This window comes from Pinus tabuliformis, chromosome 9, assembly GCF_031772625.1.
Source record: "Pinus tabuliformis cultivar Carrire ecotype Pingquan chromosome 9, CPIR1, whole genome shotgun sequence".
Taxonomy (NCBI): domain Eukaryota; kingdom Viridiplantae; phylum Streptophyta; class Pinopsida; order Pinales; family Pinaceae; genus Pinus; species Pinus tabuliformis.
The window spans coordinates 467,216,476-467,243,365 of NC_142307.1; positions in this window are offsets into that span (position 1 = coordinate 467,216,476).

Here is a 26,890-nt window from a genome sequence, read left to right on the forward strand (position 1 = left end):
TGCAAAATTCCAGCCTCTGGATCTCTGGGATGAGGGATCCATATATAGATGTCTGCAAGGGAGATGAGTCAGCTTGTGATTTGATTAGTGTCTTCCCTCTGATAGTTCTTGATTCCACTTGGAGATTGATGATCTCTTACTCATCCCTGGTCGAATTCAGAGAGGCAAGTGTCACAGGAGACGTTTCTGGAAGATTCCATGCTTCTCCACCTTGCAGATTGACCCTGCCATTTGTCTCTTCTCGCCCATTTCACCCCATATAAGGTCTTTTTGAAATGCAACGCACCTACTGTGTGTATTTAGGTGGGATGCAACGTACTTTTCCTATGGAGCAGGTGAAATGGTCCAGTTTTGACTAGTTCTGAGTAGTTTTTCATGGAGAACTTCTGGGAGAAGCTGTAATCAGTTGACCTTGTTCTTTTAGGGGTTGGAACAACACCTTTAGGGACTTAGGAGCCCTTGGTTTATGGAAATTTTATGCTTGGGGTTGCAGTGCCCAAAAATGTCTATAACAGTTGCCCCCTAAAGCATGAGGTCGTTAATCTTTTTGATGTCGGGTGAAATGCTTTATCATGAGGATCCGAAGTTCTTTCAAGCTGGAAGGAGACCTGTAATAAGATACAATACAATACATTATCTTCATAATATTTTCATGATCTAGCTGAGGCGGGCATTCCCATGCTCAGCTTTATAAATTCATTTTCATGTACATAGGACAGACAATCGTCTGAGTGTAGACTGATGATTCTGGTAGAGCCATCATCCCTTAGATTGGATGATTATCTGTGAAGAAATGATGTACATTTGATGTCTTTATTTTCCTGAATATATATCGCAGCCCGGATGGATGAAACTAGATCCGGGGTCTTCAATCTCGTTTGATCTTCACTCAAAGACAAGTCTATCCATGTGAGAGATGTTCTGGAGTCGAACATGGAAAGACGTCGCCTCATTACCAGCCAATGATGTAAGCTGTTAACAGGCGCGAGAGGAATCACCGATAATGATAATGATCCTCAAGGTACTGCAGTACAATTCACGTGGTGTGAATAAGGGACTTGGCGTCAAACACCACGCAAAATCTTTCAGGCGAAGGCCATTGATGTAAACCTGTCGCCGGAAGTGAGAAACTTGCCATTGAGGCATGCAAGTTTCAAAGTACTGAAAGGGGTGTTCCTAGATCGACTTCTTGGATAATGAGTTGATGTCAACAAGAAGTGATCTGTCATAGGAGGGCCTTAATGAATCCCACATCGATGACATGGAACGGAGCAAATGATTTTAATGAAGGTGAAAACAATCTGGTGATATAAGGTTCAGGGTGGCGATCATGAAAGAATGGAGTGTAAATGTATTGCAGCGGGTGAGACACAGGTGGATTATCTGAGTGACTTCTCTTGAACATATCGGCGACACTGACATGATGGATTGGTAGCATTAACCCCAAATGTGGATGCTGTGATGTGACCACAGTGACGTGACCGGTGAATGAAACAACCCAACCCGACTTGGATGCGGAGTGAAAGTGTCATGTTCAAGAGCGACTTGCTACCAACAAAGTTTCTTCAAGTTTTCTTCCCAATTTTTTTCCCAGTCATTGCTGACTAGTACCTCTTTATTTTTGTCAAGCTTGAGGAGGATAACATATGCTTGTTCTATAATTTTCCCTTCGGGCAAACCCATCTCTATGTTTTAACAAGCCTAGCGATAGTGAAACTTGTTCTTGTCTGTTACGGACAAGTTTGTCGCTATTAGGTTTTAACGAGTTTAACGACAAAGATAACTTGATCCTTTTCAATTTTAGAGAGTCTGAAAAGGGACGTAAAGGAAACTCCAAAAATCCTTTTTTGTCATCTAATCCCTAGGTCCAAAAAAGTATAAAACAATACAGAAGGGATGAATTTTCGGTACTTTTAACGAGTCGAACAAAACAAGCGCTCGATCGTTTTGTGTAATAATCCCTCAGGTCCAAAAAGATTAAAATCTAGAGGAGGGATAGCACTTCTGGTCACTTTAACGAGCTGGAGAGGCCAATGGCTCGGCAATCTTTTCATGTTTTACGAGTCAGTTAAAAAGAGCTTAAAGGAGACTCGTCTTTGAGGAACGAGTGATAAATTCGGGTAGCAGCTGATTCCAGGTAAGGTTTGGAATTTCCCAATCACGGAAGTGTTACAAGGATGGCTAATAGGATAACTCTTCGCAGCTGTTCCTCAAAAGGGGTAAACAACCAAGTGGAGGTGAATGATCGGCCAATACAAAGTGGAGGTGATGATGAGAACACAACCAAGGCTTCAAAGGCTGAAGTACTACATTCAAGATGGTTATTTACCGGAAATTGGTTCATTTTTTAATGAGCTTAAACGTTGGGGGAAACATTTGCTCATTGCTTATGTTTATTTTTTAACGAGCATGAAGTCTGCGTTAAAACTGCTCGATTAATCCAGTCGTATAATAAGAATGTCTCATATCTAAAAACGACATTATTTCAAAGCTTTGCCCCACATCCTTTCTTTATGCAAGTTAGGAAATGACCAATCCTACGAGTTTAAAGGGTTAGAAGACCTACAAATTTAAAAAAATAAATGGTCGCTCTTCGCTTGCATGCCAAAAGGTTTGCATGCCCCCAGGTATAGAGACATAGAGTTTCAAGGTTACCCCACAATTTCGCGGACAAAACATTTGTTTTGCCAAAAAAGGCCTACCTCTTTCAGGTTACCAAAGATTGTTCTATTTGTACCACAAACAAAACACTTCTTCGGAGATGTCTACTGAAATAGACAAAGGCGAGTGGAGCAGACGCCTCCACTCACATAACTTTGATGAGGGAATCTTATTCCAGTCTAACCCCCTTTTCCTAGACAGACGAGAGTGTCATACTAGTCAGATATCCTTCGTGGAAACCTATGCTATACCTGAAGTTTTCCTGCCAAAGCAGACGAGGGTGCATGCCCCCTGGGTTTAAGTCATCTCCCCCGAATCACTCGCGCTCATCAGGTGGATATACTGGGGATTTATGAGACATTCCTTGCGTTAAAAGACCATCCAGGGATGGTATATGACTATTCGCTATGCGTGAACCGGGGAATGAAAGTTGGTCTACGAGCTTGACCATTCTTCCTTCGTGCGGAAAACATATTACTCTAAAGAGTGAGGAGACAATGGCTCCCATGCAATAAATATAGTCTCGCCCAAAGAGTAGATTATAATCCAAGGGTCCTTGGAATACCATTATGTTCATGTGAACGGTTTTCCCTCTCAATGTTATGGGCACATTGGGAGGGATCCCTAATGGTCGACTGGTTCCTTTGTCAAAGCCTGTTAGATTTCTCATCTCAGGCAAAAGCGATGGCGAACCAAGCGCTTTCCAAGCAGTCGAGGAAAGGATACCCACAGAAGCCCCTTCATCTATGATGGTACCAGCCATAACTATTCTATATATTTGAGTAATGATTCGAAATGGTACACTAGCCGGTAAACGGGGTCTGCCGAGTTAATTCCAGTCGAAGGAAACAACTAGGTTGCTTGGAGGTGGGACCGAATAGACAGCCGGGTATGACTCTGACGAACTTCCTTCCTGCGGTAAAGGAATGGGTAAGTTGCCCCCATGTTCTTCGGAGTCTGTGCTTACGAAAAGAACTTGGACGGTGTCATCCTTGTTCTCTTCGACGAGTGTATCATCTGAAGGTGGAACCTCTGAAGGCAAGACCGGGTCAACTGCTGCCTCGACCTTTTGACTTTCGTCTGGCATGGATTTAGATGGTTTTTCTTCAGTGATAGATACTTCGGCTGACCACAAAGGCGTGTCAGCCGGATTTTCAACTAGTGACGGACTCGACAAGAGTTTTTTATATCCAGGAGGGAGCCGTAACGGTGAAACAGGACGGTCGTCCAAAACTCTTTTAGCCTCGTCTAAGAAGGGACAACGGTGGACGGCGTGGTCGCCTCCACACAGTTTACAAGGAAATTTGCATTTTCCTTTTTGTCCAGGGGCTTCACTTTCACTAGTTGAGAATGTATTTTCAACATGATCATTAGAGGTTGACAACACCGGGTTGTGCAAAAGAGGAGACCAGTCCCTTAAGATCTGAGGGATGCAAGGACAATCTTTATGATAGTGGTCTCCTTTGCAAATGACACATGGCGATTTAGACCTAGTCAGTGCAGTGTGTGGATTTTCGCTAGACGACGCTTGGTTGCCCCTTTTTGCCTTTGGCTCCTTCTTCTTCTTCTCTTTCTTCTTCTTTTCCTTCTTCTTCTCAGGAACTTGATTCTTGGCTTTACCAGCTTCATCAAGCGAAGAGGAAGGAGGAGAGGACGAATTGGACAAAGTAGAGGGGTGGGGGGTAACCCCGGTATCTTTTAGTTGCTGACTCGATTGTTCAGGAATCGCGGTGTTCTGAACGGCGGAGGTTGAGAAAAGCCATACGGGCAAGCCTATTGTCAATCCTAGAAGCGACAATGTGGCCATATGGGGCGCACCAACATCTCCCCAAGAGGAGAAGGGACTAGGATTTCCTCCAAGGGGAACCCCTTGGTTGGTGGACTCCATTTTTCTTCAACCTAAGACCAACGTAGGAAAGGTGATAATGATTCCGTTTAAAATAAATTTTAGACACTTTGACACAACTTGTTTTTTCAATTTTAAAGAGTCGAGAAAAAACAAAAGATGGCACTAGTCGCCTTCGATTTTTAATGAGCCTAAAGTGACAAGTGCTTAGATGGACCTTTTCCATTAAGGAGTCTGAAAAGGAATGAAAGGGACTGCTCTTTAAAATCTAGGCAGAGGGATTACCAAACCAATCGTAAAACTGTAGAATACTTTTTACAGTACGGCAATCAATCTTCCCGAATGCTGTGTTCAGTGCATTTCGATTGATAGGGTGGCAGACACGGCATCCTATGGATAAAGGATTAAGCCTATTGTGGTCTCCCAAAATATACTCGACGGTATGTGGGAGCACAAGTCCGTACTGGCACTTATCGTCTGAAAGTGGAGGAATCACCAAACCAACAGTGAAAACAACAGTTACCAGGCTTTACGATGCCGGAATACATCTCTAACCTAGACTTCTAGATGTTGTGCGTTAGGTTCCAAAGCGTTGTTAGACTCATTAAATTTATTTTATAGTTGATATTGCTTAAGAAATTTTCCTTTCAGGTTCACCGCGTGATGTAGATGTACAATTCCTAAAAGGAAATCTAAGATGATAAACAGTCGTTTTATCTTCTTTGTGCAATGAAAATCCTAGCTACTAAGGAAAGATAGACAATATTCTTTCAACACAGAGCAAAGAGCACACACTATATGCACTATCCTAAATCAAACCAATCAAACGGTCTAAATGCAAATGCACATGCATGTATTTGTTTTCAGCCTTCTTAATATGTGAATGATAAAAAGAAAGCTAATGCGCAAATCTGAATTATTTTTCAAAGCGACAATTACTAACAAGTTTCTTTTCAAAATCAAAATGAAGACAACACTTTGCGATTTGGAATTGAAAACTTGCTTTTGAAACTAGAAAAACTACTAATTCAGATCAAATACAATAGCAATAGGGTAATCGATTATCAAGAGCAATCAAACTCTCTTCTATGACTGAAAACGACACTTGTGACACTTTCAAATCAAGAAACGACAGTACAATTACGTTACTTCTTTGTAAAGGAGAACTGAAAATGACTCAAAAAATACATAAAAACATTTACAGTTCTTTGCACAATGGATGCGGAATAACAGCAAGGAAAGGGGTTTCAAGCAGAGGTGTACTGACTACAGGCAGCAAAACTCTTGAATAGATCTGAAAAGAGTGAACACAGAAACCAAAATTTAGGAACAATGCCTAGTCTGATCAGCGCACCTGTAACACAGTGAAACTAAAATGCAACGCACCTACTACACTCGGGAAGTGCACTGAATTTGAGATTCACAGAACAGATAGTGTGCTGAACCAGGGGTGAGACTTTGATTGCGTTCCGGGTCACAGTTTGCAGTTCAGTTCAGGGATTTTGGCCAAGCAAGTGGTAATCAGTAAATCAATCACAGGGGTAGATCTAAGGAGGTTACTAGAGCCACCACAAGGGAAATTAGAGAGCTTGTAAATCAATTGTTTAAATCATAAACAAAACCCGGAGATTGACTGAAGCAGCGTTGATCTACTTTGCACTTGCATAGCAAATGCAGTTCAAAGGCTAGCTGGCTTGACTTCAGGCTCCGTCTGTAAGTTTATAAAGTAAACAAATGTAGATGAACAAACAATCTACTCGCTCCCCAGTGGAGTCGCCATTTTGTTACCGGGAATAGTGTCTATGCAGAACTGCTAATCCCACTAAGGCTGGTAGCTACCTTAGAAACAAACAAAGTAAAACTACTTTCGTTTCCCTTTATGAAAGATAGATGAGAGAAGAATAAAAGAGACCAACCTCTGTCTTGCGCTTGGTTCTTTGTTCGATTCCTCTCTCTTCTGATAGTCCTTTGCTACTTGCTTTCTTGTATACACAGCTTCACAGAGTACCTGTAGAATCAAAGTAGCATAACACTATACAAGAACATAGATCTATTATCATAAACAATTTAGGATCAGATGTAAATTGACCATACAAATGCATAAAACATGAATCACACAAGAGTATGGAGGAAAACTTGAATAGCTTTATTGATAATCAAGAAAGAGCCAAGAGAGTTACAACCAATTGTTCTGACCCAGCATCATCCTCTCAGCAAGTAAGCCCTTCTTCACCTCATGAAAAGCTTAGATCACCCAACACTATGATGTTGCCTCAAGAAACCAACAGCAATTCCTTACAAGATGCAAAATTCCAGCCTCTGGATCTCTAGGATGAGGGATCCATATATAGATGTCTGCAAGGGAGATGAGTTAGCTTGTGATTTGATTAGTGTCTTCCCTCTAATAGTTCTTGATTCCACATGGAGATTGATGATCTCTTACTCATCCCTGGTCGAATTCAGAGAGGCAAGTGTCACAGGAGACGTTTCTGGAAGATTCCATGCTTCTCCACCTTGCGGATTGACCCTGCCATTTGTCTCTTCTCACCCATCGCACCCCATAGAAGGGATTTTTGAAATGAAACGCACGTACTGTTTGTATTTAGGTGGGATGCAACGTACTTTGCCTATGGAGCAGGCGAAATGGTCCAGTTTTGACCAGTTCTGAGTAGTTTTTCATGGAGAACTTCTGGGAGAAGCTGTAATCAGTTGACCTTGTTCTTTTAGGGGTTGGAACAACAACTTTAGGGACTTAGGAGCCCTTGGTTTATGGACATTTTATGCTTGGGGTTGTGTTGTGGTCACCAACAACCCCCCTCTTTGTTTGATATTAGAAATAACATCAAGCAAAGGGGGACCCTTAACAAAAAATCCCAAAAATATTTTTATCAAAATTTTTGTATTTAACTCCCTAAAAGCTATATCGCATCGCAAAGAGAGAGTGAAGCATTTTCCTATGCGCGTAAATAAGCTGCAAAGAAGCGATGCGAAATTCATCGCATCACATATTTTGAAAGCGCCCTTAAAAGAAAACAAAAAGGAATCGTCGACGGCCGATATGCGACGTCGCATATCGCAAACGTCGCAAAAGCAGCACACAATGAGCAAATGAAAATTGCGATTTGCGATCTGCGATCCTACAAACTGCGATTTTGCAATTTGCGATCTGCGACGAATGAGACTATTAATTGCTGCGATGCGAATCGCAGAAACCACTCATCGCAAAGTTTCTTCGGCATGATCTGTAAACCCAAAATTGAGCACGCAACTTAAGGAAAATTAATGATTGCACGCCTGAGTATCCAAAGATGATAGTGTTGCATTTTTCGAAGAGTCAAGTCATTATGAGTGTCATGATTATGCATTCATTAGAACTTAAAGCTTTCATGTCAATCTTTTCATCAATTCTCTTTTCCTTTGCGTGAACTGCAAGGCAGCAACTAATATAAATATATATGCAAGAAACATCCAAGGAAAAGGGGAAAGCGCCAATACTAGAAGAACAGAGAGGAGATGCCTTCGCAGATGAATGCCGCATGCAGCAGAACCACGGATTCCAGAGTATCACTCCACAGACACTGACGAAAATAGACTACCCAAGACTCAGACTCAAAGGTGCACAAAAGCAGCATGTTTGCAAAAGATCCTGAAGCTCAGATTGGATAAAGCAAAAAGAAAAACGCTAAAAAGGGATGATGCTTCAGAAAATCCTGGAACAAAGAACGGAAGCAATTTTCAATACGTAAGATTGTTCAGGCAACGAAATCCCTAACTCATTGAGTCATTCGCACGGCCGGAAACCGAAATAGCAACAACACAATCAGTTTGAAAGAAATCTGGGTTATACTAAGTATACACACAGCAAAAAACACCCAGCCATAGGAAGATTTTCAGAAATATCTTCTAGTTTGTCAGAAAGAGGTGCCAGCTTTTGTTATTTCTACTTTTATCGCTCGAGCAAAAGGAAAAGACAACCAGCCGACTCTTTCCAGGCGAACCTTGCATTGCTTACAGCACTAAGGAGCAGATATAGAAACGGTTAGAAATTAGATTCAATTTTTAGAAATAAATTTGTTTTAGTAAAAGGGCGGTCATTTGAAGCCGATTCCTAAATTTGTGTAATTAAGATTAGTTAGTTAGTAGTATTTAACCCTTCTCATGGCATTTGGAGAAGGGTCCGGAAATTTGTCAAAAAACTTGCCCTCGGAACATGCACTTTTGCACCCTCGGAGGGGGTTTTTGATCAATGGATGGATCGAGATTTATTTATGTTTACATTTTAATGTCTGCTACTGATGTTGCACTTCTGTACTCTTAGTAGATGTTAGAAGTAAGTAGAGATAAATCATTATTGCTTGAAGTTTGTGAGTGAAATCAGTGATAAATGGTACTTTTATCTCTTGATTAATTTCTGCTCATATTCTTAGAGTGATATACAGCTGAGTTGTTTATATGTTAATGTATGAATGTGTGGGTTACCATTTGGCACTTTTGTACGGTGGGTATCCCCCTTGTTGTTGACCCGATTTCGGGGCCCTCAACATATTTGGCGCTAGAAGGAGGGCACGAACTATGAATGGCAACTAAGTCAAAATCTAAATGCCATTCTGAGAGTAAATCACCCTCATCAACTCCTCCGACTTCTCCAGTACGGTTAAACCCGGATTTAGAAGTCGCTCGAGTATCCACCGCTGCTACCTACTCTAATATATCATACCAACTCATTATTGAACCCCCTGAAATTCAAACTTTGATTCGTAAACTCCAGGGATTCTCTATTTTTTCTCATAGGTCTGATAAATCTAACAGCAGCGTGACTTCGCAGTACAATCCTGCTCATCCTCTGACCAGATTGAAGAGTGAAAAATTTGGTATTCAACCAAGTGAACTCCCTCTCCCTACTAGGAAAAGAGCAAGGAAAGCACCACCAGAGTCTGACCGAGAGACTCTTTCATCTACTTCGTCCATTTCAACACCCTCACCGCGAAGTCAACCACCCACATCCTCATCCCAAATCACTCATCCATCTTCCACAACACTTCCTCTTCAATCATCAAAGATCATAATACCTTCATCTTCTCAGCATCAGGGACCGTCTTCTGCACTCTCATTAACTAGCGGCTCAACGATGGCCCAGTCTCCATGGAACAATCCTGGGGCGGTTTTAATGCCTCCACCCCTAAGCCCAATACCGGCCCATCCTGAGAAGTGGCTACCTAAATTCAATCCAGAAACAGGCATGCTAGCTGAAGAGCATATCAATAATTTCATGCTTTCTGTTAATCTCAACGGAGTTACTAACGAAGATGCTGTCGTCCGACTTTTTCCTTACACAATGCCAGGAACAGCCGGGTCATGGTACTTTTCGTTACCTTCCGGGTCCATCACAAGTTGGGACATTTTTCAACATCAATTCCTCACCAAGTTTGGCGATGACAGATCAACAGCGACATTGATCAATGACCTATCTAATCTTAAAGCTGAGGCTAGAGAACCCATTAAAGATTTCAATTTACGGTTCAATAAGATCCTCAACAAAATTCTCGTTGCTTCTCAACCCAGCAAGGAAGTAAGATGTGAATGGTACATCACGGCCTTACCATCAAATTTGGCTATCTTCGTAGATAGGGCAAACAAGATGACCTTAGTTGAAAACTTAACTGAGGCGTTAGCAGTAGAAAAACGCGTAGTTGCCCTAGAAAAGAGATCCGCAATAGAATAACGCAAATCTAAGAAGACCTCTTTCAAAGAAGACACCAAGAAGAAGCAAACGAAGGATCCTTTCGATATGGAAGGATTACAAAAGGTGTTAAAGGCCATGTCCAACGAGATGATTGATATAAGAAAACAAGTAGCAGAAACTTCTTCAAAAAAGCCCTACAAATCTTTTAAAAGAAACCTTCCCATGGAGGTGAAACCACCCAATGCTGTCTCAAACGTCGAATCTGAAGAAGAAGAAGAAGAAGAGAATACCACTGAAGGGCAGACCGATGATGAAGAAGTTGTGGAACTATAAGGAATGTGGGATTTCATCCTCCCACAAGAAGAGGATCAAGAAGCATTTCCGGTTAGAACACGAAGCAAAAAATCAACTTGATCCTCCCCAAACTACCCCTAAACAGAAGGGCGCAAGCCCTGCAACAAAAGATAAGGTCGCAACAAAAAAAAACAACTGCTAGAGCGACCCAATTTAGCCCAGTCCAATCAGATCAAGAACCTCCATCAAGAACACTGATAGTGTCGGATGAAATGGAGTATAACATTATTGATGACATGAGAAAGACTAGGGCTAATATCACTCTTTACGAATTGAGCAAATTGAAACATCAACAGAAAATAATGATGAAAGAATTACATGTCGTGCCTACTACATCTTTACCTACAGCTGTAGCTTCCCACAACATGGGAAGACCTCCAACCAACATGATCCAATAAGATTGATCCAAATGACATTGCTTTGATTGGAGGAAGGTCAAGATCCCATACTCCTCCTTTTCTTCTCACTTATGAAATTTTCAATAAAAACGTGCACAATTGCTTGATTGATTCTGTTGCTTCAACGAATATTCTACCCAGATCAATATGTGCCAAATTGAATGTTCAGCCTCAAAAATCCGCAGTGCGCATAGTTCAACTTGATCGATCTCAAGTTGAAGTGATTGGTGAACTTAACCAGGTGACCATAAGATTGTCGTCTAACCCGAAAGTATGTCAGGTTATCGACATTCTAGTAGTTGATATCCCTGAGTTCTATGGTTTAATTCTTAGCAAGGATTGGTCCGAGAAACTCCACGGATATTTCTCAACCGACTGGTCGCACATGTGGTTACCCTACAACGGTAAACCCAATCAAATAAAGGTTGAACGAGAATTGTACCAAAAGTACATAGTGACAAAATTGGAAGGAGAGACCGAAGCAATAGCATACAACAGCAGTATCATAGGCAATTACTCGATAGATTCTTTCCTCGGCAATTTCAATGCTCACACTTCACCTTACTTAGAAAATTCAGTTATGTCCCAAGTTGAAAATTTTTCCCAAACTGATGATTCAAAGTGTTTTAATTTTTTAGATAATTCTGTAAATACATCTTTATTTTGGAAATTATATTTTGATGGCTCTAAATCTAACGAGGGAGCAGGAGCAGGATGCGTTCTGATTAACCCAGATGGGAACAAGATCATGCTTACATGCAGACTTGAGTTCGATTGCACAAACAATACAGCGGAATACGAAGCCTTGGTGCAAGGCCTATACAAAGCAATCGGGATGAATGTTAAGTATCTTCAAGTCTTTGGAGATTCTGAAATTGTCATCAGATAGGTACGTAACACCATACATTGCCTGTCAAGTCATTTAAAGCACTATCAATCATTAGTACAAGATCTGACTTCACATTTCATAGCATTAAATATTTCGTCAATCCCAAGACTCCAAAATGCGAGCGCAGACATGTTAGCTAACGTAGCCTCTAGACTGATTCCCTCCGAAGATTTTAGTCCCGATAGGTTTTCAATAGAATTAATCTTTAGACCATCCATCCCTGACAACATCACCAACTGGAAAGTATTCAAAGACGATCCAGACATTGTAAATTTCCTCACTTCTGAAGGATCCTACTCAAATCAAATAATTGACGAAGACCATCATGATCACCAAATTCAGCAAAATAGCACTGATAATACTATACCTAAATCGGTGGTTAAGTTAGAAGATTTATATGATTTTAAAAGTCGGTTTAAAAATTCTGCCAATTCTAAACTCTACAGTTCAACTCTGAACTATGAATTAGCGAACCTAGGAACCGATCAGAAGCCGCAAAACGTTAATCTAGGCCACGGCCTAGCCCCTAAAGAAAAATCAACATATATCCGTCTTCTGAGACAATACAAAAACGTTTTTGCGTGGAATTACGATGAGCTGAAAACATACAACACTTCTATCATTCAACACACTATCCCTATGATTGACAATGAAAAACCTATCCAGCAGAAGCTCAGAAAAATCCACCCCAACTTAGAAAGTCAGATAAAGACTGAGCTAAATAAATTGTTGAGAGCCAGAATAATTTTCCCCGTCAGACACTCCAAATGGGTATCCAATATGGTGCCTGTTAGGAAGAAAAACGGAGATCTTAGAATTTGTATTTCCGGAATCTCAACAAAGCCTGTCAGAAAGATAATTTTCCCCTCCCACTTATGGAGCAAATACTACAGGCAGTAGCGGGCTCGGAATTAATGTCTTTCCTGGATGGATTTTCAGGATACAACCAAGTGCTGGTACATCCCGATGATCAGTTGAAAACCACATTTCGAACCAAATGGGGCACATACACATATCGGAAGATGCCATTTGGTCTGATCAATGCCGGCGCTACCTTTTAGAGAGCCATGGACATCGCGTTTAAAGGTTTAGTCAATAAATCGGTAGTGATTTACCTGGATGATATAATAGTGTACTCCAAGAAGCGAAGCGACCATCTCAAAGATTTGAAACAGATCTTTCAAAGATGCTTAAGGTATGGGATTTCACTTAACCCAAAGAAATCTTTTTTCGCATTAAGTGAAGGGAAATTTCTTGGATTCATAGTGTCGAAATCTGGTATTCACATTGAACCTGACAGAATCAAAGAAATTTCCGAAATATCCATACCCCATAACAAAAAGGCCATGCAATCTTTCCTTGGACAGATCAATTTTGTAAAAATGTTTGTCCCGGATTTTTCCCGTATTATTTCTCCCTTACAAAATATGATAAAAAAGAATTCAAATTCTAAATGGGGTCAAGATGAGCACGAAGCATTCAACTTGATCAAACAAGCTATCATCAACGCTCCATCTTTAGCTACCCCAAATTTTTCAGAATCTTTCATCTCATACACTTTTGCCTTAGAGAAATCTTATGCCGCGATTTTGACTCAAGTAAATCAAGAGAAGGCGGAAGCTCCAATCGCATTCTTTAGCTCGAACTTACAAGGTGCTGAACTCAATTACTCAGACGTGGAGAAACAGGCATATTCCGTTTTCAAAGCGATCAAATATTTCAGACCTTTCTTACTTAAAGCCCATACCAAAGTCGTAGTACCGTTTCCAGCGGTAAGAAACCTTTTGGTACAGAAGGATGTGGGCGAAAAGAGAGAAAATTGGATTACCGCTCTATAAGAATACGATCTTGAGATCAAACCAGCAAACATCATAAGGGGTCAAGGATTCTACAAGATGTTAGCTGGAGCGTCACAAATTCCTGAGAACTCATCTGAAGAGGTACACACGTATGAGGTAAGCCTAAACGACACAGAATCATTATATGCAGACACCATTTATTATCTTAAGAACAGGTATGCTCCATCACACCTGGATCACACCAAGAAAAGAGCTCTGAGGTTGAAAGCTAAACAATACCAGCTCATAAATGATGTTCTGCTTAAAAGGAATTATGATTCTGTACTTCTTAGGTGTCTTGAGAAAACTGAAGCCGAAAAGGTTTTGCAGGAACTCCACGATGGACCAGCAGGTGGACACTATTCTGGAGAAGCTACTGCGCATAAGATCTTACGTGCAGGATATTATTGGCCCATGCTATTCAAAGACTCATACAATTACGTAAGGAGATGCCAAATCTGCCAGACTGCTGCAGGGAAACAAAGGAAATTGTCCATGCCACTACAGCCGGTTAACATCGAGCAACCATTCAACCAATGGGGCTTGGACATAATAGGTGAGATCGTTCCTCACTCTTCTAAGCAGCATAGGTATATCCTCATGGCAATAGATTATTTTACTGAATGGGTAGAAGCAGTTCCTGTCAAGACAGTTAATTCTGAAAACGTTATTGAATTCATAGATCAATTTATCATCACTAGGTTTGGATTGCCAACGACCTTAATGTTTGATAATGCATCATACTTTTCTGGAAATGAAATGACTGAGTTTGCACTAAAAATAGGGTTCAAACTGAAATATTCTGCCAATTACTATCCGCAAGGTAATGGGTTGGCTGAATCAACAAACAAAAACCTAATCAGGATTATCAAAAGAACAGTCGACCAAAACTAAAAGAATTGGCACAAAGTGCTGGTAAATGCTTTATGGGCAGATAGAATCACGAAGAAAGCTTCAATCGGCACTTCTCCCTTTAATTTAGTTTATGGGAAAGAAGTGGTTCTTCCAACTCACTTAGTCATTCCCTCTTTGTCTTTAGTACAACACATCGATGAAGTATCTACTTCCTCTTTGCAATTGAGACAAATGGAGATAATCAAACTAGAAGAACACCGAGAACAAGCTAAGAAAATCCATGCTCACCACCAAGCACTAATAAAATCCTCTTTTGACTCAGCCATCATAACCAGAAAGAACTTTCAGATGGGAGATTTAGTTTTGAAATGGGATAAGGCTCATGAAGAAAAGGGCAAACATACGAAATTTCAGAAGCTATGGCTTGGTCCTTTTCAGATTGTAGAAGTCATAGGCCCATCAACGTTTGTGTTGCAGGATTTGGCAGGTAGAAGAGATTCTTTGCCTGTGAATGGACAGATTCTCAAAATGTATTTTCCATAGAAGATCACTCTTCTATTTTTGTAGGATAGTTTTAGTTTCTTTTATTTTGTTTTTCTCTTTCTTATAAATAAAACCGGTTGTAAATGATCATTGAAAAAGATTCATGAAAGAGCACACCAACTCTCTATCAGATTTTGATTTCACTTGTACAAATAGCAAAACTTTTCGAAAAATCTGATTTTTATTATTGACAAATAGAGTTAACTTTAACCTGAATATGATGTTAGTTTCAACCTCCCAAAAAACTTTGATGAAATCAACCTTTGGTAAAAAATTGTTTTATGCCAGCACAATGAAAGGTATCATCAATAATAAAATAAATATTCTCTGTAAAGCTGTTGTTTTCAAGCGCTATTATTGTCGTCCAGAGCTTTCTTAAGGAAAAACAATGACTTCCTCCCTGCTAAAGGAAACTGCAGCATTCGGAGAAATAATCCGAGAAAACACTATATCTCAAAGAATAAGAGGTCTCATCACGAGCCGGCTTATCATGATCACAGATATTATAACTTGCTGACTTTGCCAAAACTGTCTATCAAAATAGGGCAACGACTCAAGATTGTTGCAATCAAAAGACAAGGGGTCTCATCACGAGCCAGCTTGTTCAGCAAAAGTGTAAATCAAGTGAATGACTGTGTCATAATTTGGCCACCAAACCAAGACATTGTTCTTTAGAGAATAAAATCAAAAAAGTGTCAAAAAGGATTTTTCTCTGAAATGTTGTAAATAACTTCAAGCAGGAAAAAGGATCATTGCTGGATAACATGGTAACCATGTCGAGGCTATGAACGCTTGCGGGCAGCAGAGGCTCTACCTACGACAAATGAGCATAGTTTAAAGCCAGTACGCAGAGAAGACCTTATTTTATCTTTAAAAAAGGACCAAGTAATGTCTGGTATGAATGCAAGAACTAAGCCTAAGGAAGCAGACAATTGGAATAAAAGAAGGGTTGAGACAAAGTATCATTGACAGGATAAGGGGTAATCTACTCTATCTGTCCATAACAAAATTTAGACATATGAAAATTTTTCTGTTTCGGAAGTGGAAATGTCAATAGAAAAGCAGAGATAACTGGTTCTTCACAGTGAATCGCCATTGTTGTGGTCACCAACAACCCCCCTCTTTGTTTGATATTAGCAATAACATCAAGCAAAGGGGGACCCTTAACAAAAAATCCCAAAAATATTTTTATCAAAATTTTTGTATTTAACTCCCTAAAAGCTATATCGCATCGCAAAGAGAGAGTGAAGCGTTTTCCTATGTGCGTAAATAAGCTGCAAAGAAGCGATGCGAAATTCATCGCATCGCATATTTTGAAAGCGCCCTTAAAAGAAAACAAAAAGGAATCGCCGACGGCCGATATGTGACGTCACATATCGTAAACTTCGCAAAAGCAGCTCACAATGAGCAAATGAAAATTGCGATATTGCGATTTGCGATCTGCGATCCTACAAACTGTGATTTTGCGATTTGCGATCTGCGACGAATGAGACTATTAATTGCTGTGATGTGAATCGCAGAAACCACTCATCGCAAAGTTTCTTTGGCATGATCTGTAAACCCAAAATTGAGCGCGCACCTTAAGGAAAATTAATGATTGCACGCCTGAGTATCCAAAGATGATCGTGTTGCGTTTTTCGAAGAGTCAAGTCATTATGAGTGTCATGATTATGCATTCATTAGAACTTAAAGCTTTCATGTCAATCTTTTCGTCAATTCTCTTTTCCTTTGCGTGAACTGCAAGGCAGCAACTAATATAAATCTATATGCAGGAAACATCCAAGGAAAAGGGGAAAGCGCCAATACTAGAAGAACAGAGAGGAGATGCCTTCGCAGATGAATGCCGCATGCAGCAGAGCCGCGGATTCCAGAGTATCACTCCACAGACACTGATGAAAATAAACTACCCAAGACTCGGAGTCAAAGGCGCACAAAAGCAGCATGTTTGCAAAAGATCCTGAAGCTCAGATTGGATAAAGCAAAAAGAAAAACGCTAAAAAGGGATGATGCTTCAGAAAAGCCTGGAACAAAGAACGGAAGCAATTTTCAATACGTAAGATTGTTCAGGCAACGAAATCCCTAACTCATTGAGTCATTCGCATGGCCGGAAACCGAAATAGCAACAGCACAATCAGTTTGAAAGAAATATGGGTTATACTAAGTATACACACAGCAAAAAACACCCAGCCAGAGGAAGATTTTCAAAAATATCTTCTAGTTTGTCAGAAAGAGGTGCCAGCTTTTGTTATTTCTACTTTTATCGCTCGAGCAAAAGGAAAAGACAACCAGCCGACTCTTTCCAGGCGAACCTTGCATTGCTTATAGCACTAAGGAGTAGATACAGAAACGGTCAGAAATTAGATTCAATTTTTAGAAATAAATTTGTTTTAGTAAAAGGGCAGTCATTTGAAGCCGTTTCCTAAATTTGTGTAATTAAGATCAGTTAGTTAGTAGTATTTAACCCTTCTCATGGCATTTGGAGAAGGGTCCGGAAATTTGTCAAAAAACTTGTCCTCAGAACATGCACTTTTGCACCCTCGAAGGGGGTTTTTGATGAATGGATGGATCGATATTTATTTATGTTTACATTTTAATGTCTGCTACTGATGTTGCACTTCTGTACTCTTAGTAGATGTTAGAAGTAAGTAGAGATAAATCATTATTGCTTGAAGTTTGTGAGTGAAATCAGTCATAAATGGTACTTTTATCTCTTGATTAATTTCTTCTCATATTCTTAGAGTGATATACAGCTGAGTTGTTTATATGTTAATGTATGAATGTGTGGGTTACCATTTGGCACTTTTGTACAGTGGAGTCATTTTTTTGTGCTTGACATATGAATAACTGATTATGCGATATGTTGTTCACAACTGTTCTGCCTAACTTCTTATGCAGAATAGTTTATCTTAATTGATTTATATTCTTATGATAGATGAATGATCTTTATTACCATTTGTTGTATGAAATCTTTTTAGATCGCATAATGAAAGAATTTTACCCCGGGTTAGTATAGATTAGATGTGCTGTTTTTGTTAGATTACAGTAGCATAGAGTCAGTTTAGAGTCTATAATTAAATTAGCTTAAAATTACCTTTAGATTAGCATCGTCAAAATCTACACACACACACACACACATCTTTTAGATTGGGAAGCTAGTCCCATTATCCCCAGTCGGACCCGCTACACCAAACGAGCAAGGAGCCGCCAACCAGGTTCCCGACCAGGTGGGTATCCCCCTTGTTGTTTACCCGATTTCGGGGCCCTCAATAGGTTGCAATGCCCAAAAATGTCTATAACACTTATCTCATCCTATTATATCGTTTTTGGATACGCTATGGATCAATTAACCCTCTATCCTCTCATCCCTTTCTCCATGGAAACTAACTATCCAATTATGGAAAACCATTCAATGCCCAATTTATGACAAACCACTTGCATTTCCCTATAAATTGACCACTCATCATAGAGATCAGGAGGCTAGAACTTGGGTATTATAGAGAAATATTGTTGGTTTGAGACTTTAAATCATTTTCAGGTAATGTTATGCTGCTGGATTGGTGTGCTATTGGTGTGATGAGGGTTTGGACTAAGCTAGATGAGTGACACGGGATCGAGCCACATTGGTTGTAACTTATCCTTCTATCAATCAATAATGTTATTTGTTCCTTTTCCAATACTTTTGTCTATACCTATGATGAATGTAAGTTCAAATGTTGTCGATTCCATTTGTTTACAGTAGATAGATCATATGCTTTGATTGTTGTCATATTTTGTTTATGTTGGTAGGTACCAGTTGAGCAAATTCAGTTTGAACAGGACTGACGGGAGAAATTCAAAGGAGATCAATGGAAGCGAAGGATCACAAGTAGGTTCCTTTATCTTATCTGTCTACTGTAGGAAAAGGTTAAACATCTTTACTTCTATTGCTCTAAGTGTAACTACCCACTTATGGAAGATGTGCTTATCCATAGGTATAAATTCTGTATAACAATGTAATCCATGTAGATGGATTCCCAAGGTCGACTAGGGGTAGGCAACGGAGTATAGAGACCTTACTTCTTGATGGTCAGTCTAGAAATGGCGCAGGGAGTGTAGGATCTGATTCACTTCCTAAAATCATGTCAAATATTCATCCAATAGAAATATTTTTGTAGTATTGCCACCGTTTTCTTGACCCCAAAATGCCCAGCGACCTGACTATAGTGCACTTCCCAAATCATCTTGGCACACTCTCTTGAAGGAATGAAAAAGTGTCCTAGGGGGCATAATAGTGCATCCTGGAGGTGAAAATATGGAACTTGATGAACCTCCAAGAGAATCTGGTATGTGTGGCCAAATTCTGGGTTGCTTTTGTAGAGAAGTGGCCAAACAGAAGTCGCGTGCCCACAAAATTTGAGCAAGGTGGTTAATTCCATGATCGGTGGTCAGCTGAGGAAGTCTGCAACATTATTGGTGCTTCCCTTCTTGTACTTGATATTGAAATGGAACTATTGCAGGTATTCCAGGTATGTGAACCACTTCCGATGGCGATCATTTTGCACCTTCCCTTGTGTTTGTATGAACTGCAAGGGTCAGTGTGTGTGGATGATCGTTTCCTTCCCCAAAATGTAATGCTTCCATTGTCGACAAGCCTACACAATGGAATACATCTCTTTTTCATAAGTGGGATAATTTTAGACTGTGTCTAAAAGTGTCTCACTGTGATATGCCACTGGATGCCCTTGTTGAGTACAGACTACTCCAATAGCATAGTTAGAGGCATTTGTCTCAATCTCAAATGGTTGTTACAAGTCTGGTAATGTGAGCACTGGTGCAATGCAGAGACGATGTTTCAACTCTGCGAATGACTTCTGTTGAGATTTAGACCAAAATAATTTTTCTTTCGCTCCTCCCTTGGTGACGTCACTCAAGGGCCAAGTGATATGAGAGAAACCCAACATGAACTTGTGGTAGAAATTGGAAACACCTAGAGAGTTGCAGAGCTCTGCCAAAGTGGTTGGGGTTGGCCAATCCCGAATGACTTGGATCTTGGTTGTATCCACATGCACCCCCCATTCATCAATAATGTATCATAGATACTAAACTTGGCTCATGCCGAAAATGCATTTCGCCAAATTGGCACACAACCTGTGTTGTCACAATGTTTGGAGAACCTTTCAAATGTGGTGGAGGTGCTCTTCCCAACTCTAGTTGAAGATCAGGATGTCATCCAAGTATACCACTAAAATTGAGTTGGTGAATGTGTTGGCTTGATGGGTCCTATTACCGATCCATTTGAGCACATCAAATCCCAACATCTAGATCAGTGTTTTAGGGCTCATTAAACCCTAATTTTAGTTGTTTCATGCCCTAAACAAGTCACCCCTTTGAATGCCTCCTCCCCAGACAATTTAATGAATTAAAGACATCCAAAAGTAGCCTCTAGAGGGACCAGCACAGGTAAGCCCTTATGAAGGTGCGCTGCAGAGCAGTTAAGTCCACTGCCAGGGTGCTCTGAAGCGCACTTAGGCTTCCTTTCACCTACGTTGGGTGAGAATGAGCAAAATTCACATAGGGTTTGGGGAATATTCTTATCTTTTGGAGTCATCTAGAAGTTTCCCTCACTTATCAACTCCTATGAGCTCAAAAATGGATGAGGAATGAGCTAAGGTGCATCCTATCCTCTCATCCATTCCTCCATGGAGCTAATTCTAAGTATGGAAGGCCATTCAATGACACCATTAATGACAAAACCTCCTTCATCTTCCTATAAATTGACCACTTATCTAAATGATCGGGGGCTTGATTATGTTGAATTGTAAGGAGATAATGCTGCTATGAGATTTGGCTTTGAAGCAAGTATTATGATGCTACAAGTTTGTCATGCTTTTGATGTGATGCAGATGGGTTCCAAGCTAGAGGAATGGCTTTGAATCAGACACCAATGGTTGTAATTCCTTCTTCTATCTAATAAATGTTTTGAACATTTTTCCCATATGTTTGTATTGTTTCATAATGCTTATGTGTGTGAATTGTATCTGATTCCTTTCACTTATGTTCAATAAATCGTATGCTTTGATCGGTTTTTGTCTTCTGTTGTGTTTACAGGGTACTTCTCAAGCGGATTAAGTACGGGAAGGAGTGACAAAATCGATACAAGGGAGATGAGAGGAAAGCAGAACTACATGTAGGCCTTATATCTTGTCATCTTATCTATTACTTATAGGAAAAGTCTAAAACACTTTAAACTGATGTTCTAGATATAACTACTTATCTAGGGAATTACTATTTATCCGTAGATACTAAATACTCCAAAAAAATTGGTGACTCCACTGGGGAAGAATCCTCTTTCCTACTAGCTTATCCACCTCCTAAGACATCCTTGTAGACCTTATTTATGTTCATAGATTGTAATTCAGCTGTTTACATTGAAAAATTGGTCAAAATTGTGTCAAATTGCCTCTTGAAATGGCTTACTATCACTAGCATAGACTTGTGAGGGACACAGTGCACTGCAGAGCACCCTAGCTTAAGGACAGTGCTCTTAAGTGCACTGTCTCCCACTCTAGGTTGCACTGATCCTCCTAGGATCAGTTTTCCCACCTTTGGAAAGATTTTTTTGCCAATTTTTCTCTGTTTGATTGTTTGCTGATTGATCAATGAATGTTATGTCTCAGAAAATGAGTCTCTATCTCCTGGTCTAGCCCAACTTTGATTAGATTGATTAATATTTCGTCATGTTTTCTTTTTCATTATTGATCAATAGTAAAAGTTAGGATATAACTGATTAATATTCATTCGAAAGAAAGTGTCGTAAAGTCTTCTCTTCCTTTGAATTAGAATTGTCGTAAAAGTCTTCGTTCTTATGAAAGATTGATTGATTGTATGTGCATATTTCCTTTTGTTCATATTCACATTAAGGAAATCGAAAAGAAATACATGCATGTTGCATTGAAAGAGTTTGTGTGTGTTCATAGGAATAGTGTAGGGAAATTGCATTTAGATTGTGCTCTTTGCTCTTTGATCAAAAGAAATCTGATTGCTCAATCCCTAAGTAGCTAGGATTTTCATCGATAAATTTTATGGAAAGAATTCTTATCATGATAGTTGCATTCCTAGGAATTTCAGAAAACATCATGTTGTGAACTTGAAAGGCAAATTCCTAAGCAAGATCAACTTAAAATTAACATCAATTTACCTAATGGAGCATTGTCATTAACAATAATATTTAGTGGTTCTAGGCTAGAGATGTGTTCGGGTGTCATAAAACAAAGTAGTTGTCGCTAACGTGTCTGTAATACATCCCGAGTGTGATACCTCTTCCACATAAGTGAGTATATCATAGCTCGTCAACGTACCTTCGGGTATATAGGGCGGTGTTACAGTATCTAAAGTATATTGGAATGCTCTCACTGTGCAGTTTTACATTAGACAATGCTTATATGGACTGGGCCTCCGCATACATTTGGGTATATATGGCAGCACAACTCTAGGTTGTTATCCATCCTTAAGTAACTGAGTCGGCTGCCTTGTAAACTGTGATACATCAAACACAGCATTCGAGGAGATTGCCTGCCTGTACTTCTTGGTTCACAGGAGGTATTTTGTAGTTCACAGTTGCTTGGTAAACCTTTTTCCTAGTATACCCCTTTTTGTTTATTTATTTTTTGATAATAAAATTAATCAGCAATCATGGAGGAACATCAACCCTTACCCCATCGTTCGTGGAGAACAGCGAGCAAACCGCCTTTGCCACCTGAAGCGACACCTATTCGGACAAAGTGGTCTTGCTTAACTGAGTCTAGTACATCAAGAACTCCTAGTTCTTCATCTGAATTATCGGAATCATCTATTTCTGTAAGTACTAAGACTCCACTTACTCCAAAAATTTCTGGTACTTCCGTTCCTAAAGAAGAAGTAACACAATTACCTGAGGACATTAACATTGATCCTAGCGAAATAGTAACCAATATTCTTCAACAACAAGTTGATCCTGAACTTGAAGTTTCCCAACAAGAAAGTACTTCTGAACTTGAATCAGTTCAACCAGAAGTTAATCCAGAATCTATTCCAGTTCAAATAGAAGTTACATCTGAACCTGAAGCTGTTTAGGAACCTCTTATTGAAATTGTTGTTCATTTACCTTAACATCTGGACTTCGAATTTGAACATTCAAAAGTTGTTACTTTACTGGAAGACGATCAATCGGTTACCCCGTAGACATCAATAACTATTGAAACTTCAACTTTAGCAACACTAGAAATCTTTTACAGACCTAACGATGAAGTTTTTCCATTAGGTCTAATAGCTATAGAGGAAGAATTGGAAGAAGATTATACACCTGGAACCCCTATCCACTTTGGAGTTGGGCTTTATCTTTACCCTCATACTCCTCATTTTACTGTTCCATTTGATCATGCCTATTTTCAAGTACCCATCGATTCTTTAGGACAACATTTGGGTCAGTTAACTATGGTTGAACAACCGTCAACATCTCAGACTGTCTCATCTGATGCAGCTGCAATAGAATATTCAGTTGCAACCTGCTTGATGTTTTCTACCACACCTGAGTCACACATTTATGGTGAACCGTCTATCCCAGTTGATTACCAATCTTTATCTGGAACCCACTCAAGGGTTGCTTCTACACCATGGTCATCACCCATGTCCTCAACCGGAATTTTACCTGGTTCTTCTCTAACGGGAACTCAACAGTTTGATCCTGCATATCAATATCAAGCTGGAAAATCTGCTCAACAAAGACATATGTATCCATTAAATACTAGATTACCACCATATGGAGAGCAATATGCTTATTCACTATATCCTCCTTATTCTGGAGGACCATCATATGGTAATATCCCGTAGTATTCAGGTCAATCTAGAATTAGAATTTGTCAATAGCAACCAACAATGCCAGTTCAACCTAGGCTTGTCTATCCAACACAACCAATGAAAATTGTGTTAGCTACTCCTACTACACCTGTTGTTACTACTATACCACAGTCACAAGTTCAAATTCTTGTATCTCAACCGGTACAAATTGATCCTTCTACCTTTCAACCACAAGTTTCAGGTCAAGAGGTTCAAATTCCTCAAGTTTTCGTACAACAACCACTCATTTCCGGGGTTCAACACCAACCTCAGGTTAGTATTCCCTTATTTGGACTGACCCAAGTTTACACTAGTATAGTTTATTCACAACCTGGCCAACCTTTCATTGTTGTGCAACAACGACCATTAAATCAAAAACAGTTGTACCAACAACAACAACAGTTGATTCAACAACTGTGGCAGCCTCAATTTCAACAACCCCAATTCCAGCAATTCCAACCCCAATTTGGACTTGCTTAGCAGGCTCAACCTGGGTTTGGTCAATATCAAGCTTACCAAGGTCCTAGGCAATAAGGCTTTGCAGGTTATGGACAACCACACATTCAACCTGGTTATCAGCAACCACCTTATACTGGTTTTGTTCAACAACAACCATACCAAGGTTACCAAATGTAGATGCCTTATGTCGATATGCAAAGACCTATTTCTCAGGAAATTCCATCATATCCAAGGTATGCTCAACCTGACTTGAATCAACAGTTTCCATTTGCAGCAACTTTAGAATTACCATATTTAAATCGGCTCACTAATGATCCAATTTTATATGCACCTTGGTGGCCAATAATTCTGCATAAGTTACCATCTGACATTCCGAAATTTAACGGAAATCCTGGAGAAGACCTTGAAAATCATGTCACGACCTTTCATTTGTGGTGTTCATCAAACTCCTTAAATGATGATTCGGTTAGACTTCATCTTTTCAAAAGAACACTTACTGGTCCGGCTGCTAAATGGTACATCGAGTTACCAAGAGCATCTTTCGACAATTTCACCACTTTAGCCACTACATTTTTGACCCACTTCCAATTACCCATCAGATACGAGACTGGAACGAAACTCCTAGCCAACTTTAAATAGATGACTACTACCCATATATCAGATCATATTCATGAGTGGCGACGTCGTAGTCGAATGGTTAAGACATATGTTCCCGATCAGCTTTTACCTAAGTGGTTCATAAAATCCTTGTTGCCATCAATCACCAAGGATGTGGCAAAAGGTGGATTCTTCACAAAAGAGCAAGTAATTGCTCATGCCCAATACTTGGATTTGATTTACACACAATCCAGCATGCTTTATGATAAAATTCCCAATGCACCCTGACCAGATTTCACTGTTCCTCCTCCTCGACAATCAAGTAAGGACTCTCATGCCGATGATGGTGTGATTAGTTCTTCAATCACGCAAATGGTGGGAAGACCATCTAGTCAAACCGTTTCTGTTACCAATCAAACTACCAATGCATCAGAAAATACTCTTTCTTCCAAAATTAATGCTGTGTCATATTACAAAGGAAAAAATCCAAAGCAACCAGGAAGCAAGAAAAAGGGGAAAAATAAAAAGAAACAAGATAATTCCCCTCCAGAGAAATCATCTGATTCCTCTGCTTCGGTAAGGAAACCTCGTTATCCATGTCTAATCTGTAATGACAAGAATTTTACGAGAGTTTTTCCACACCGCTCCAAGGTCTCTAAACTTTTAAAGACTTCAAACACATCGACAGTGTTGACTGATTTGTTTCCAAACCCGGAGACACATTTGGTTGCAACAAACCATGCTTCCACATCCCAAGTACTCATGTTATCCATCACAAATCAAAAACACGAAGCTTTGGTGTCAATGAGAAACAAATATTATGGAAATCCACTGTCATTGTCGAATCATCAGGCCATTGATCAACCTAATCCTTAGACTTCGAATTCATCTGAAAATATTCCACCTATTGTACCAAAGTTGATAATCAAACCACCAAAGGGAGTTGTGCACAAATCGACATTTAACCCTCGAGCTCGAGCAGCTCAGAATTATAACATAGTGGAAGATATTGCTCAATCACCTTCTACTATGTTGACACTCGAGGTGTCACAAAAATTTCCCTCCCAGAAGCAGGCTTTTCTATCAACAATAGGCGGAGTAGATCCTATGGATTCTAATCTTGTGGTTTTAAACCATGCAGGATATACACCATAGTTACTAGCGCAGTTAGCTTTCCTAATTCAAGTAAAAGCTCTCAATAAGAACGTTCACCGAACTATTATTGATGAGGGGGCCTCTACTTGCATTATGTCAAACCATGTTGAAAGGTTTTGATGGAAGAACATATACTCCTTGTGGGATTTTGAGTAACCTGCAAATCAAACTAGGGGAAAAAACACTTACTGTTGAAGTTGAGGTAGTTGAAGGACCCATCGATTACAACATTTTACTAGGAAGGCCATGGGTATACACTATGGTTGTTGTGGTTTCTACGTACTTTTTTATTATTGCATTCCCTTTCAAGGGTGGAATCACATTCATTGATCAGCTAGCCTTCTTTGCCAATAGTTCACAGGCTATGGGAAGCATTCCGTTGGTACACGGGCCCCTGCTGTCACTTCAAAGTGTTGGAGTAGGTCTCTTTAAAGATCCTTCCCTAATGGGTACTTTTACCCTATCGTCACCATCTGATTTGGCAGAAGTGGCAAGAGAAGAGACTTGTAATATGATTTCCTCCACCTCATCTGATTTAAGGAGGATTACCAACAAGGTTGAAGTTAATAGTAATATTGAGGTGATGCCATTAAGCCCCATTGAATCATCATAGCAATCAATTTTTCGAGCTTGTGTGGAAAACCCAAATCCACACTTAACGATTGTATGGGTAGACCGTTCATTATAATATGGTACTTCTTCAGATCCTTTTTCACGTATAGATTCTATGGATGAAGGAATCATCCAATCAATGATGAT